The sequence below is a fragment of the Heterocephalus glaber genome, unplaced genomic scaffold (genome assembly GCF_053883595.1).
Source record: "Heterocephalus glaber isolate CG9 unplaced genomic scaffold, H.glaber_assembly_v1.0 deba00001608, whole genome shotgun sequence".
Lineage (NCBI taxonomy): Eukaryota > Metazoa > Chordata > Mammalia > Rodentia > Bathyergidae > Heterocephalus > Heterocephalus glaber.
In genome coordinates, this window is record NW_028258379.1 from 22,545,469 (window position 1) to 22,562,350 (window position 16,882).

Consider the following 16,882-nt stretch of genomic DNA (forward strand, 5'->3'; position numbering starts at 1 on the left):
ATCACATACTACTTTTTTCCCTATATTCCATGAGATGGATATTGAGCAAGCCTGGAAGACAACTTATGTATGTTATAGTTTTTAAAACCCAATTAGGAAAGGCTTTTTAGTCTCATGAGGAAGTTCAAGGAGATTATTTAAATCTTTTGGCTGTATTTTCTCCAAGCCAGAGATGAGCTGAGAGGAAAAGATGCTGTGTCTGGTCCTGAGATGCTTGGTTTACTGCTTCCTCTTCAGGAATCTCATAAAAGGAAAATAGTTGAAGTACTTAGGGTAGAAACATGTAGGCAGCTGGTAGTTTTGTAGCAGGTTCTTAAAGTTAAGTGCTGGTTCTGACTTCCAAGATCTCTGGCCCAGAGTCAGTGACAGGTGGATTGTTCACTCTGAGCTTAGCACAGTATTTATGGGGCCAAGTTATTAAAAATGCTAAGGTACTGAGTCCTGCATTCTTTCAAGTACAGCACATATGATTACATGTCTGCTCTTGTGTATAAGCATTAAGCAATATGACAATTTTCTCAACACTCTCCTACCATTTATATGACCTGCACATCACAAACCTTCTAATACTTGCATTACTCCTAGAATTTTCATAAATTAAAAGGTGTGATATCATGCAATCAGCCGAGTTCTTTGCCTGGTAGATCCCTCAGGCTCCTTTTCTCTATTTTGACAGAACTAAATTGGTTTGAGCTGCTAATAGACAATGAAATTAGAATCAGTGATAAAGCAGTGAGATTTCTTGTATTTCATTTGATCTTGGAGACAAAATTAAATCCATTAAGTGAGCATTTATTACCAGTATCTTGGTTTCCTAGGACAGAATAGCTATTTTGTACTTAAAATATCAAATTGCCTAATTCATGATAGCAAATTTATGGCACAATGAATATAAATATAAATGAATTTTCTTTTTTTCCCATTGTAGTTTGGCCTATGTTATAGATGAGTGAGAAGCAGCATTTGAAGTACATCCAGAACTTTGGGGTTTAAATAACTGTGATATGCTCCTGACATTACTCTACAGGTATGTTAGACTCATTTGTAGCAATTCATTATCTGACTCTCATCGTTGATTGAGAGTCTAAACAAGAAAGAACTAAAAACTGTGGCAATGTATATGTTGGACACCATCTGCCAATTCAGGCTTTGGGAAATATAATGTCACTCCAGGCATCTTCTTCTCTAGAGTAGTCTTAGTCCTGAGTCTTTTTTTCTTAAGGTATGAGGGAAGAACAAAAACCTCATGTTCAATTCAGGACAGCAAAATCACTTGGGCTGTGTATGAATAGGTTGCAGAGTTTAATGAATAAAATCGTTGTTCTTATTCTTCATTGTAGTGCAAGTTGCCTTCTAATTTCTATAATATTTGTAAGACATATTTGCAAAATCTTTAACATTTTACCTGTGATGGATACACTCTGGTCATACACAGTTGGGTCCAGATTTTTTCCATTATGGAACAAAAACATGGGTTGTAGAAAATCCTTTTTCTTTAGATTAAACCATGAGAACTTTCAAGATAATTACTTTTTTTTCCTGGTAAACAATTTCAACTTTCATTCATTTGACTACCAAGAATCCAGGCTACTTCCGGGAATTGAATAGTTTATTTCTGAACATTAACTCTTTTTGGCTATGGTTTATTACCTGTCAGGATAGAGTCAATATTTAACAAATTTAAATGAATCACCTAGCATTGCATCATGCATTCCTAGAAATCAAAGGTTTTTAGAGGGCAATGCTTCTAAAGGATTACCATGTTTGTGCATGTGCAAGCTAAATCTCAGGTGGAAAGCTGCATGGTGCTTTGCACAACAAAGCAGTGAAGGGGCAGAGCATGAACTAGGACCACTGCCCAAACCTGTAGCACTGATTTTTTTCTCTCTATAGCGCTACTGACCGGTCGTCGCTGGTTTCCAAATGACAGGCTTAGACTTTGGATGAAAAGCATACACAATATCAGAAGTAAACAGTGTTATCAGGTAAGGTTTGGGGTCTTGTTTTCCATTTTTTCTTATAGAAAAATGTCCTAAACATTGTGAATCTTTATTCAATCTACTTAATAACTCTTAAGTTTATAGAAATGTAAAGCACAGTTGTTGTTCACCAAAGGCCCATTCTTAAATATGGCATTTTTATGGCTCACTCATAGGTTTCATCTGAATATGTCCCCAAAGCTTCCTCAATAAGCTTGCTGTTGTAAATCCATTAAATCATGGGACTGCAGGAAGAGAAAATTGGAGTACATTCTGACCCTTGTTTCTTCCACTCCAGTTTCTATCTTCCTGATTTCTTGGGAATCAAAAAGACTGAGTTCTGCCTTAACAAATGGAAATCACTTTGGACAGTAAGGAACTAGGCTGTTTGGAGGGAGCTTAGCTACCACTCATGGGCTCAGTCTTTCTTGAGTATTTGTATTTGCTCTTCTCCATCATCTGACTGTTTTCCTCCAGATTCATGGGAATCTTTCTAAATTTCTAAGTCCGTTCCTTGAATTCCTCATCACTTTGGGGGCCTCAAAATATAATTTAACCTAGTGAAGTATGAAATAGGATTAAGGAAATATCCTCATATATTAGAAAAATATTTACATATAGGAAATAATAAATTTAAGAAAGTTTTTAAAGAACAGAATGTATTGAATGTCCTCCCTTCAGGGAATGGTTAAGTACATTCTTGTATATAGCTCAGTGAAATTTATATAACTATTTATAAGTTAGTGAAGACCTGCAATAACATTGAAAAATGTTTGTTAGTGGGAAAAAAACAGGACACATGATTTTACAGTCAGTATGATTAAGTATAGAATGAAAAACCTTTGCATAAGCGTTCTGGAAGGATTTACACAAATATGTTAATACTATTTTTACATGAATAGTGGTATTTTGGATGATTTGCAAGTGTTTCTTACTTTTGTATATTTCTCAAATTTAACTTATTCATTTCAACAAATATTTATAGATCACAGAATATAATTCAGGTTCCTTGTTAAGTGTTAGAAACAGAATTGTGACCAAGACAGGCAGAGGGAGTTAGCTTACTGTATGCACAGACTAATGAAAAAACACAAATCAAAAGCAAGTAGCATACAATAAATTAAGTACTGTAATGGCACAAGCCAAGTTTTTTAAAAAGACCATAGAGAAGAACACACAAAATTTGGGAGGCAAGGTAAAGTGGGGAGTGTTGATTAGTACACCTTCAGCTGCAAATAATATGGGCAAGAGACAAGATGTTTTAAAAAATAAGAAATATATGCCTCATTTGGGCTGAATTGTCTCCCTCAAAAATATAGGTTATGTCCTAATCCTTCTGCCTGTTAACTTTGTTGTAAATAGGAATTCTGCAGTCTTGGTCAAGTTCAAGTGAGGTCAGCCTGTATAAGAGAGGTGAGTAAACTAATGACCAGTGTCCTTACAGGCAAAGAAAAGTTAGAAGACAGAGACAGAGGAGGAAGACCATGTGGGGATGGAAGCAGAAGTCGGGGTGAAGCAGCTACAAGTCACCCACAGGCAATCAAAATAAACCAGGAGAGAGTTATGCAATAGAATCCCCAGTGAACCCTTCAGAATGAACCAACCTGAACACCTTGTTTTTTTTTACTTCTGACCTACTGAACCAGGAAAATATAAAATTGTCTTGTTTTCAGCTATCTAGTTGGTGGTAGTTCACTAAGACCACCCTCAGAAACTAACACAAGTTACATAATTGGAATTCTGAAACACAGGGATAGTTCTGGGTTTGGTGAAGTCAGTGGCTCTATCTCATTTTCCCCTCCTACATTCAGTTTTTTGTGCCCTTTTCTTGGTGGTAGCATTTTCCTTTCTTTGCAAATTATGGTAACAGTTTGGAGCTTTCCATCCATACCACACACACAGAGGAGGAAAGAAGTTATCTTTTGGTGTATTTATTTCTTTGTAATGAAGGAAATAAGTTCTTACAAGCCTCTTTCAACTACAGGCTATGTTTGATTAGCCCAAATGGCTGTCTCCGAATCAACATCGTTTGCTAAGGGAGTGCTGTGAACAACAGTTGACTTAAGTATGACTTCCTGCAATGTTCACTATAGAGACAGACCCAGGGGTTTGTGGGGGGTCTTTGCTGAGGCACATGGGCTCTATGGGGTACAGTACACTGAACAAAAGTTGCAATCTGTGGGACAGATATTTGAGTTTGAGGGCACAATGGATAAGGCTGATAAGAAAACAAGCAATGATACTTTTCAGCTGAGGTCCATCCCCAGCTGGTATGGGGAAAATTGAAATAAGATGAAAATGTGGGAAGAAGAAAACAGCAGTGAGAAAACCTTCTAGTGGCATGAGAACACCTAGGAGGAACAATCAGAACACTATGGAACACAGCAGGGGGACTTAGGAGGGACAGATGGAGCTCAAGACTAGGACCTTGAAAATTTCTGGAAATCATTTACACCTAAGAAGTATGAGAACAATTTTTAAGACAATTATGTAGGCAGGTAATCATATTGTGACTTCACTGGAGCACTGTAGTTTCCATGTGATAATAGTATTTTAGAAGTTAAATCCAGAAATAAATCATGAGAAGGAAGGAAGATTATTGCAGTAATTCAGGTAAGAGGATCATGGTAAAATATGGAGTGTGTGTCTTTAAGGTGAAAAGAAGAGGATGGATTTGGATTCAAAAAGCATCAATAGCCTTGAATACTGACATGAGAGACAACATTAGGTACAACATCTCGGGGCATCCAGGGATTGGTGTCATGAGTTTGTGTGGAGCAGCTCATAAAAATGACCATCAGCAGAAATGTAACCCAATCCTTCCTACAACTGCCACGTCCCCATATATTAGATAGCATCTCCTTTTTGTTCTTAATTCTGCTGCTGGTTCTTTTCTTCTTTCTGATCTTCTCTCCTCCATTCAGAAAATGTGGTAGATCCATGCTGGATCATTTTTAAGAGGGACAATCATAGAAACTATAAAAGCAGAGAGTATTTTTGGCTTTTTATTTTTTAAGCCAAATTTCTTTGAAAAGCTGAGGGAGTCTTGTTCTTGTGATAAACAAGGATAAGATAATGAAATTCCCAGACATACACAAAACCCTTTGATGATTCACAAGGTAAGAAAATTTTCATTAACCAGAAATATCTTCTCTGACTTAGTGAAGTGGAAGGAGGGAGAGAAATGAGGAGCAAGAGACAGAGGTAAATAGAAAGATGGAGATGTGTGGGATTCAAGTGCAAGAAGAGAACCAAAATCAAACACATTGATTCTGAGAAGCACTATCACGGAGGTATTAAGACTCTCCAAGCAATAACTGTGATAAACATGTGAGAAATGGGTCCACAGGCAACCTCGGGAAAATCCATGAACCTTGTCAGTGTAAGGACTCTAGGAGCCTTCCTGACAGGCATAATTTCCACTCCACCTCAATGAAGCAATGATCAGGAACTGATGGTGCTTTTCTTCTTCCTTACCCCACATCTTATCACAGGACAGGACTCCACATTGAGATAAACTTTGTTGGAAAAGTCAGAATAAATCCTTTATCATACAGCCTAATTGAATAAAAGGTTATTTGCCCACCTTGATTTGTGGGCTGAAAGTCATATCCACATGTCTTTTGAAGGAATTATGTTATAAACTATTTTAATCATTCAATGCATAGTGATCCATGTTTGGAACACCTGTAACAATAGGACATAATGAAATGTTTTCTCTTCGAATTCTTGTTCCTTCAATTTTTATGGGTAAAATATATAAACTTCATGCGAAATTTTTAAAAATGTCAATCTTCAGCATAAATGGGTTAAGTCCAGTGCTATTTTATAAGGAATTGTAGTGTATTTTTGTTTGAATTATCCTTCAAATAACAGAAAAGTTACGGCTTAGTCAAACAGATTTTCTTTCTTTTGTTTTATTTTCATTTTTCCAAATATGAAAAGTGAACATTTAGAGGTATTGGATTCAAATATTCATAACGTCATCTAGGACACAGCATGTTATTTCTATCTTGCTTACTATGCTGGGTGTGACTAGTGTGCTTGTCACCTCATGATCACAGCCCCATGCATCATGATTATGTTTCAAAGAGACCAGGTGGGAATCAGCTATGTCTGGACCTTCTAATAGAAAAGTAAGAGGGTTCCCAGGAAGCTCTAATTCCTCCTATTGAATATGTATGGTATGCCTAGCTATGAGGAACATTGGGAGTAAGTTTACTGATCTAATAAATACAACCAGGGTTACATTAGTAAGGAATCAGGAGGAAAGGTTATGGGCTATGCAATTGACATTATTCCCAGTTCACTGATGAAGAAATAAGAAGCAGGTGGTTCTCTTCTAATTATTTCCTATTACTTGTTAACAATCTTTCCCACATGTCTAAAGTTTACTTGAACATTGCCGGGACAGGATAAAAAGTGAGTAATTTAATACAGTTGTGTGCTGATGTTGGATTTTATGTCTGTTATCTGATTGTTTCCCCACTGCCATCTCTGTTTATCAAACCCTGATTGGTATCAGAGCTCTTAGCCTCTGATAAAAAATAAATAAATAAAGGACAAGAAAAGAAAATCTTGGCTTTTTTCCTGTTTATTTTCTATTTGTATTAGTTGAATTGAAATAAACTTCAGCCATGGGTATGAGCCATATTCTGTCAGGGTTGCTGAGTTTTGATAATACTGGACAAACCCTAAATTGAGAAGGTACACTTGAGTGCTGATTATGAATCTCAAGGGCATAGGAGCGTAAATCCTTTCATAGTCATTTCCATATGTGAGGAGAGGGAGTCAGGATGGCAGAGCTTGGGGACTGTCCTTTAGAGGGCTTGTTTAAAACTCTCTCATTGACAGTGATATGGTAGCCTAAGTAGAATCTGTTGCATCTTGACCAAATGCTTTACAAAAATGTAAAGTAGGGGCATATAGGGGAAAAAAGAAAGGAAAGAAAGAAAAAGAAAGAAAGGAAGGAAGGAAGGAAAGAAAAGAAAAGAAATACTCTTCCTTTGCGAGGTCCTCGTTCTTACGCTATCTAAGAGTAAATTTTGATGGTACACCTGCAATTAGGGCTGATTAAAAAAAGACTAAATATTTTACTATTTTGGAAAAAGGACAAAGAAAGCCAGTAAAGTCTACGTTAAACTGTGGCTTACTTTGGTATGAGTCATCAAAACTGAGCTGAGGGGGCTGGGGATTTAGCTCAGTGGTTCTCCTGCCTGCCTTGAAAGCACAAGGTCCTGAGTTCGATCCCCGGTACCGGGAAAAAAAAAACAAAACTGAGCTGAGCTCACATTCATTTAATGAACATCAATGCCTTCTATTCACAGTCTGCATATGCCACATCTCTTCTAACTTGTTTTATGCCAGTTGGTCTCTGTTGGTATTCCAAAGCCATGTTGCAAATACTCTTACTATTTGTTTATTTCATATGGTGATGTTTGTCCTAGTTATATTTATTTATCCACTTTTTTAATTCATTCAACAATTTTTATTTACTATCCACTTATACACCAGGTGCTTCAGAGTGGGGTTAGCATGGCAAAAGTGGGCTCTGGACCTTCTGAGATGATCACGCTTTGTGTGTGACACAGGCATGAAGAATGTGAGACAACACATGCAAATTAAACTCATTCAATAGTGCATCAGAATATCCTGCAGATTTACATGTCTATTTACCTGTTATTCTTACTTTTATTTTCCGTTTGTGATACTGGGGATTGAATCCAGGGAGCACTGCACTATATCCCCAATTCTTTTTTGAAAATTTTTCATTTTGAGACAGACTATCACTAAGTTGCCAAGGATGGTCCTGAACTTATGATCTTCCTTCCTCAGGTCTCTGAGAGCCTAGGATCGCAGGCATGTACTACCAGTCCTAGCGATTCCTATTCTGTTTTGTTGTTATTTGACAAATATTTATATGTTTAGCAAGGAACATAAAGAGTATAAAATACTTTGCTGTACAGCATGAGTGCCAAACTTTTTTACTTTCCTTGGCTGAATTGAGTGAAAAAGAATTGTCTCGGGCTGCCATATAAAAGACAGTGGAAACGTAGGCATCTAAGTTCACTTTTCATATTTTTTATTATAACATTCAAACAAAATTAATACAAGACCAAGTTAAATAAAGCAGAGAGCTTACATATCTGCTTAGTAACAATAAACACCTGCCTTCACAGGCACACACACACATAATAGGTTGAAATACTGGTACCGTTAACTGCTGCACTTTACTTGCCATGTTGCACAAGAGCCTGTAATGTCTGATGCAGATGGGTTTCCTTTGGCTGCTCTGTGTATGGCGGGTTGGGAGGCCCAGTTAGGATGGCATTGCGCCTTCCCCTGCATAGGAGTATGTTGGCACCTACACAGTCTATGCTGGAACACCGTGAAACTAAGCCATGGACAGTATGGTTGAAAATCACATAATAATGTTAAAAGTTCACAATCTTGTGGGGCTGTGTTTCTAGCTGTCCAAGGAGGGTTGCAGATTACACACATCTCCAGCACGGAATATTTTCCTACTTTGAACTCTAAGGGTTAGAATAAGGTGTGTGGGGGGGGATTTTCATCAGATAGACAGGTATGGAAGACAATAAAACTTTGAAGGGAGAGAGAAAGAGAAGAAAAGCCAGGCATCATTCTTAGTAGATCTATCATTTGTGGAACTATCCAAAGACCAGGCCTCAGTGTCCCTGTGAGCTACCTGCTTCTCACCCACCCCCTTCAACTGATTTGAACTTGGTCATGAACGCTGACTTATCTGAGCCGCATATTGCACTTCTTACCTTTCACAATCATAGCACTCCACTCAAGGACTTCTTTCTGTCACCTCAGAGGGAAAAAAGCCTCTTTTTAATAGAGTTTCTCTATTTTTTTCTTCATTCAAACATCCGTGATTTTAGAAAAATATGACTCTAACAATATACTTGTGTCATTCCAGCTTTATCATTCTCAGCCCTCAATTTACCTTGATATTTCATTGTCAATCAAAGGGATTTTTAAGAGAAAGTGGGTCCTCAAAAGGTTTTGTTAAACTATTTCAGATCTCTTGAGTCATTTAATACTATCGTAAAGGATTCCAATTTTGTTTGTTTTGTAGTGCTAGAGATTGAACTCAGAGCCTTGCACATACTAAGTAAGTGCTGTATCACTGAGCTACATTTCTAGGTCAGAAATTATTCACATTTGAGTTAAATGTGTACAAAACATTTAGACAAGAAAACAAACTGGGCAGTTTTTCAGTATACTTATATCACAATATCATTCTCTTATGGAGAAAATGAGATACATTTCAATATTGTCTTAAATAATGACTTCATGTTAATTCAAGAATTTGTTTTCCCTATAGGTAAAATGCCTTCAAGGAACTATATAAATTAACTGCTGTTTTTAGTAATAGGTGATCATTATGTGTTACAGAACTGCAATTGAAGCAGTTAAGGTTAAATGATTTGCTGAAGGCTACACAAGGTTTTCCAGCAGTTGAAAGTTGCTGCCCTTCTTTTCTTCATTTCTTCTTGTACTGGAAAAGCTAGCTGAGTTAGGGTCTCAGACTAACTTGTGTCTAAATCTTTGCTCTATCTCTCACCAGCTATATGACCTTCAGTAATTAGCTGAATTTTTTGACTTAAATTAGCCTAGTTTATAATATGTAGGTAAATCTATTTTGAGGAGATACTGTAAAGATCAGAGATTATTTAAAGCCCTTTAGAAAGGATACCCAAATACTTATTTTCATTTTCACTTCATGTAATACACAGTATTTATGTAGTGCATACCCTGTGAAAAAATATCAGGTGCTATGAAATGGGAGAATAGGATACTTCCATGTGTAAAAGGAATGCATAGTCTCATGGGGCATAAAGAACAACATATAATTACTAAGTAATGCAAAGGGAACTCTTCCTCAAGAGGTGTAATGAATCCTTCTGAGATGCATAAACTTAGCCTGCCTTAGCTTCTTTTTTATAGCAGTGGTGACATCTAGACAGGAGAGCAGAAAGCCACTTAAAAGAATTAAATTAAAAGAATTAAAAATTTCCTTGTTGTAGAGAGATCTCCTTTATATGTATATTGAACACAGCCATCCGCTTTTCAACTGTTCTCATTTTGTTTCACTACAGAGAGATCTTGGGTTAGGACGAACAGCCCCTACTACTTCTACTTCTTTTAGTTCAGAAACATAGCTGGTTAATGACTTGTGGCAAATAGTTATTTAAATCCTTAGATTTTACCAAGGCCACTGAAACCAGGGTACTTACTTTTGAGTCACCCTTGCTGAGAGAGTTTGCCTTGCCTCTGGTAAAGTATTTCCATAATCTTCTGACCTTAATCTCATTGGATATTCAGAGAGATTCAGGCAAAAATCCACTATTCTTCCAAATTCATGTTTGCCCTCCAGTTCTGCATCCCTGGGTCTGTGTGACTGGCAGCCCTGAACTGTCCTTCTTTGTCACCTGCAGATTGCACTGGGACTTGGGCTTCAGACCATCAGACTTTAAAGCATCCTGAGGACCCAGAGCCAACCCTGGAAAAGCGAGTTCTTTCTGGTTCAGCACTTGCCTGCTTGCTTGGTTGCATAAACTGCTGACTTCTAAGTGCTACTCACACAGTATGTGAGTAACCAATTACTGACGCTCAGCCAGGAGGGCTTATCCCAAACAAAGCACACTAGGGGATGTGCAAGGGGGGAGAGCAAATCAAAAACTTTGGAGTTACCAGAGCAGCAGTGCAGAGTGACTGATTAAATTCTTTTTGTCTTTTCAATCAGAGCTTTCACATAAAGAGTAAAGAGCATCTCTGCCTGCTGCAAATCTGGGTGTCTTGACAGCTGAATTTAATTCGGCCTCGCTTTCTCCCTGATAGAGAGTGACATGTAATAGGGGCTGGCCTGGCATATCAGATGGATAGAATGGCATGCAGGGCTTTCCAGCACGCTTCTCTGCCCTCTCTCCTGATAGTGGGTGAGAAAGAGGTGGGGAGTTACCACATCTGAGTTCCAGCAGTGAAGGTGGCACTTTCTCTAGGCAACCTCTACAGGCAGAGAATGGAATTAAGTTGACAGGTGACATTACTGTTCAATTTAATCTGAAGCTTCTGAATTGGATCCTGCCACTCTCCCATGGGTATAGCCCTAAGAAGTCATTTCACACCTGTTAGCCTTATTTTTTTTAACTCCCCAAATGGGAAAAATGGTGTTTCATAAAGCTCATGGTTGTGATGAGAATTAATTCCTACCATGTTCTTACTAAAATGTCTGACACAGACTATGGATCTAATTAGGGTCAACAATTAGCAATTATGTGTAATTTAATAATAATAATACTATTAATAATAATGGTATTGATGGCGTGACATTTCATGATTTCTAAATTAGAACAATCTAGGCACTTGCCAGAATATTCTATAGATTAAGTTTGCCTAGAAAAATTGTAACTTTGGACCTCTAAATAGCTACCAGGATGTCACTTTTTAACAGAAACGAGATTAGCATTTTGCAGCAGTTTCTGTGGGGTATTCATTCAACTCCTAGAAGACAGGCATGTGGGCAGCTACAGTGGAAACCCAGTTACAAGTCAGAGTGGAGGTCTGGTCGAGGGACTTGGGGGCAAATAATCCTTTGTTGAATTAGAATCCCAGGAAAATGGTTGGCAAGGAGGGTGTTTGGGTCGATCCTTTCTCATCTAGATCATTCCGTTCACAAGGCCACTTTTTCTTTAAAAGTCACAACACATAGCTTTCGGGAAAAGTTTACAAGTTAGCAAAGGCAAGTCACATAAAGTCTCAAAGTCAATGTAAAACTCTAGCTAGCCATTATGTTCCTTTAAAGCTAAAAGGACCAAACAACTCTGGGAAATAAATACACTTCTCTGGCTCCAAATGTTTCTGCCTTCTTAAATTAACACTGCTAAGAATTCATGAATTGTGAAAAATGAGCTCAAACCAATACAATAAAACATGAAATTATATGGAAATATCTATATATATGATAGCTTTTAATAATGTATATGAATTTGGTTTGCATGTCTCCACCTCCTCTGGCTTCTTGGAGTTGTTTTTAATAATTTCTGCATTCTACACTCTCCGGGCAATCAGTACTCCCACAGGTGGGCTGCTGTCCAGTTTCTGTTCCGTTTAACTGTGAATTCTGTAATGGCTCCTCCCTCTATTTTCCCACACTCATTGCTTACCACCCATAGCCAGGTCTCCTTTCTTTGCTTCCCACATCACTAACACAACTCTGGTCCATCACCTAGACTTTTACTGGAAAAGACCTGCAAACAGCCCACAAATGGCAGTCTCAAATAACACCATTGTAAGGTATCCCAGTATTTTTTTAATATGGCAAAAAAATTTTATTGAATTTTGTCCTATTTTGGCCTCTGACCTGCCAAGAAGTTACTGAAGATCCCAATTGTCAGCTGAATCTTGCTCCTAACTTTTCATCCTATTTCATCTCACTCTCCTCTAGCCCCACTTCATCTCCATTCCAAAGAAGAATTAAAATCCTTGCTACCTCATTATGCAATGCATTTCAATTTACTAAAATGGATCTTTTATCATGTTTCAGAACTATACGTGACTATTTTAAAAGTTGCTAACACTACTTTGCCAAGCAAAGAATGCATCTATCCTGGGTTTCAAATAGTTTTTGAAGTCATATTGTGATTCACATTTTCAAGAAAGCATCCTTTCCTTCAGCGCTAATCCCAGAGACAGTTTGTGAAAATGAAAGGACTCTTTCATTTATGAGAACAATATATGAGGCTTGATAATGCTAACCGCTAATACTTGTAGCAAGCCAGGCTCTGGGCCAAATGCTCTACTTGCTTCAATTAGGAAATCCTTGCAAAAACCTTAGGAGGGAAGTGCTATTATTTTTCCCTTCTTACATCTAAGCAGATTGAAACACAGAGAAATAATTGACTAACTTTCCTGGTAAGTTGAGGATGAAGACCAGTTTTTCAGGTCTGCCTCTGAAGCACTTACTGCCACCCCTTTGTGACTCCACAATCAACTTGAGCCATGAGGGAATTACTGGGCTGTACCAAGAGAATTAACAATGGAGTCAGCCTTGCTTTGCGTGCCAAAGTCAATCTAATTTATTTTCTAATTATTTTCTGACTTTGGTACTGTAAGATGTTTGTTGGAAAGAGAATCAGAAAGAAGTGTAGATACATTAGATATATGATATTAGGAAAGAAATTTAATGTGTCTGAGACTCATTTTTTATCTAAAATTTGGGTAAACAACAGCTCTCTGACTCACTCCTATGTCATGTAGCACCAAAATTGAATTTGGAAAAAAATATGAGTATCTTCCTTACAATATGAAAGTCTATAGAAATGTTTGCCGTTTGTCGTAAGCTAATAGTACTAATATTATTATTCTCTTATAAACTTGTATATAACATGTGTGAGTGCACACAATGTGTCTATCTTGACCTTTGCTTTTCCATTTTAAAAACTCATCATTCAACTCTATTAAATTTAGCCAAATGTAAAAGATTTGCAGATTGTGTTTGTTAGACCCAGTGAGAAAGAACCAACCAGAGACTGATATTAAATCCACACAGGAGTTTATTACCGGCCGGGACCGAGCCGGAGCATGGGACTCGAGCCCGACTGGGGAAGACAAACATGTTTTATACACCTTTGATGCCAACAGGTTCTAGGCCCCCCTATGGGATAGAACTAGTAAAGCAAGCAAAAAGGTACAGAAGCGGAACGTCCTGCTGTTAGAACATTTGTAAAACAATAGTTGATTAATTGTTATTCCTAAAGGGACCTTTTAAGGGGAGGAGGTTTCTAAGCTTCCTCCTTCTGAGTTCATCTAAAGGACAGGCAGGTGGGTCAAGCAGCAATATGGAGTCTGTCTTGCTAACTAGGGTCCTTCAGTGTTATAGAGAAAAAGCTACTTAGGCACTGTCTTTCTGAATCCACTGTAACTTTTAATTGCACTAATCCCTTTGTGAAGGCAAAGTTCACACTTTCCTCTGTGGAAATAGGAGGAGAAGCTGACACTGAAGACATGTTTGGCTCTTTGTCATTTATGCGTTTTGTAACCAGCACATGGAAGCCTCAAAGCAAGAACAATTGTGCTATTAGGATTTGCACTTAGCTCAAGCTATACCCTACATGCTAGAGTCTTTGATTCCTTCTGGAATGAGCTATAAAACAGACTTATTATCAAATGTCTTCTAGTGTCTCTTTGAGTATGATGTGAATATTTGCATTAAGTGGCACTGAAAAAATCAAAGACAGATGTTGTCTATTTTAAAGAACAATTGATTTTTAAATTTTCCCTTAAATACTTAAAGCAAGCATTTACTTTTATTTTTTAATCTTTTCATCTGTAGGGGACCACCATGTTGCTTATGCCCAAAGCAGGCTGTAAGCAGTGAAGGCTGGAAAGAGTTAATCCCTCAAATGGCTTGTTTTGAGAAGCAAGTCTGGCCAAAGCTTATGTGCTGAGGTCAGAGTAACTTGCACCCAAATTCTGTTCCCACAATTAAAACCTTCTTAACTAGAAGGACAAGAATATAATTACAATCCTATACTTTGTCTATTTTGTTCCTAATTCAAGAATGCTTTGTCTTGTCCTTTACAGGTCTCGCTTGCATTAGTATCCGTAGTAACTGCACATCTTTGCACATATTTCCCCTTTAGCATGTAGTTCCCTTTTACCCCAACTGATTACCAATAAAAATCAGTGGGTTGGACTGACCAGTGCCTTTACTGGTGGAGAAGCATTGGCCATCCTGGCTCCCTATTTCTCTGTCTCTTTAGTTTTGTCTTTCAGCTTTTCTCTCAGCCTTGGACCATAGCACGGAGCAGATCAGAACCTATTGCAGAGGTCTCTTGCTATGTATCCCTTTCTACTTTTATGAAGCACAGGAAAAAAAAACCAGAACCAAATAAACAGAGCCATTTACAGAGATTTCCTGTCAAATACACTACCCCAGATCTATAGCAACCATGTGGCTTTGCTAACAAAGTTACTTCCTGGTGTATATGTGCCAGATCATGTGCTCAGCAGTTAGAAGTACCTTGGCCAGGTTTCATGATGCTCAACATGGGTGTTTGCTTTGGTAGCTGGAACAATAAAGTGGCTCAGAGAAGATTTAGGCTGGATGACAAAATATTTTTGCCAGCCAGTGACATAAAAGCCTACCTGGTGCCCTGGCACAAAATAACACAACAAGTGGATAATCAAGGTTACCTTACCTAACAATGTTTTCTCACCACTGAATGTACTGCCAGGTACTAAGCAAAATTCCATTAAACAGATATTCAATAGAGAATTTTTAAGAGAACTAGGGATTAAAGAAAGAAATGATTGAATAAAATGAAGAAGACAATCTTTAGTTCCATATTCTGTTCTCAAGCTGACTCTTCTTTTCTGTGATTTCTCATTTGTTTTGCTTTCTTGCCAAAAGAATCAGTTGATTAAAGCTCACGCGCGTGCACGCGCACACACACACACACACACACAGTCTGGGCTGATCAGGTAGCCAAAGGGCATGATGGGATTTGTACAATAACTGATATGATATCTTTAAGAATGACCTTGGCATTGCTCCAAGCACTTGATTCAGCAACTTCCATCAATGTATAGTATCCAAATCACTAAAGGTAGTGGAGTAACTCACCTGTATTTTCTCAGTTGCTATCCTAAGAATTTCTACTTGTCTGTGGCAGGAGTATGACCCAGCAAGAGCTTTTGTTTGTTACAGAGAATAATAAGAATAATGGAGGTAAAGGTTTTAACACAGAGGACTTGGCCCTTGCTCCTCTTCCCTTGACATATATCATCATAAATAAGAAAAACATCCAAAGGTTCCCTGCTATATTACAATTTATTCTTATCCAAAGGGCTCCAAGAGAAGAAATGTTATTTAATGGGATTTTCTAGAAGCACTTCCCAAAGATATAGAAACCTGAGCTGCCAACTTATTGTAGAAAACAGCAGAGTAGTTAGAAAGAGCAAGTGGCTTTTGATACTTCTTGGAAATATTCTTAGGCTTACAGTATCTAATTTTATACTATTTTATTTGAATTATTTCTAAACATTGTATTATGTTAAAGTAAAATATATATTCATATAATAGAATATAGGGACACATAGAAGACAATATGTCTATGCGTACCTACGTTAGTGTGTATAGAAACATACAAAATGTCTTAATACGTAAGCAAGTAGTATCCTCTTTTGTTAGTTTTATGAATGAGGACAGCTTTGCTTCACTTATTAATGCAGTGACTATACCTTTTCTCTAACCTAAAGACTTTTTTTCTCTATAGAAATACCATTGCTCTTTTCCCTTTGATTGTCCCAATTTCTCATTTTCTAGTGCAGCATTTAGTACCGACCTGGAAAGGCCATACCATGGAAGTACGTGAGCCAGGACGGGCCAGAAACCACAACCCATCCTTGAAGTGCTCCCCCTTTGTGAAGTCCAAGATGGCTCTATGATCCAGCCTGAACAATCAGACACTTTGCTTTTCTGCAGAAAAATGTTGGATAGCCTGGAGACTTGAGTGATCACTATTTTCTATCTGTGAAAACTTTATGAAGCATAAAGCTTTGGAAGGAAAAAAAGACAAAGGTGTGATTATTTTCTCCTAAACATTTCCCTTAAACTGGACCTGAAGAAGGTTGCACTTTTGGTCATCACCACTAAGGGAATTAAGAATTATATTCTTGGCAACAGGTGTGTAAAAATGGAGAAGTTCTGTGGACTTATGGCTGGATATAAAAATCCCTTGTCATCTTCCTTTCTCTTCCTCTTCCTTTTCCTCCCCCTCCTCCCCCCCTCCCCCTCCCCCTCCTCCTCCTCCTCCTCCTCTTCCTCCTCCTCCTCCTCCTCTTCTTCTTCTTCTTTTACATCTTCTCTACTT

General features: G+C 37.8%; 1 long non-coding RNA gene across 1 annotated transcript; it reads left to right on the top strand.

The window, feature by feature from the left end:
- Positions 1 to 1,778: 1,778 nt before the first annotated feature.
- On the top strand, positions 1,779 to 16,588 carry LOC147822786 (uncharacterized). Its single transcript, XR_015445079.1, has 3 exons — positions 1,779 to 1,985; positions 3,342 to 3,392; positions 16,336 to 16,588. It is a non-coding gene; the product is annotated as an uncharacterized LOC147822786 (long non-coding RNA).
- Positions 16,589 to 16,882: the final 294 nt, after the last annotated feature.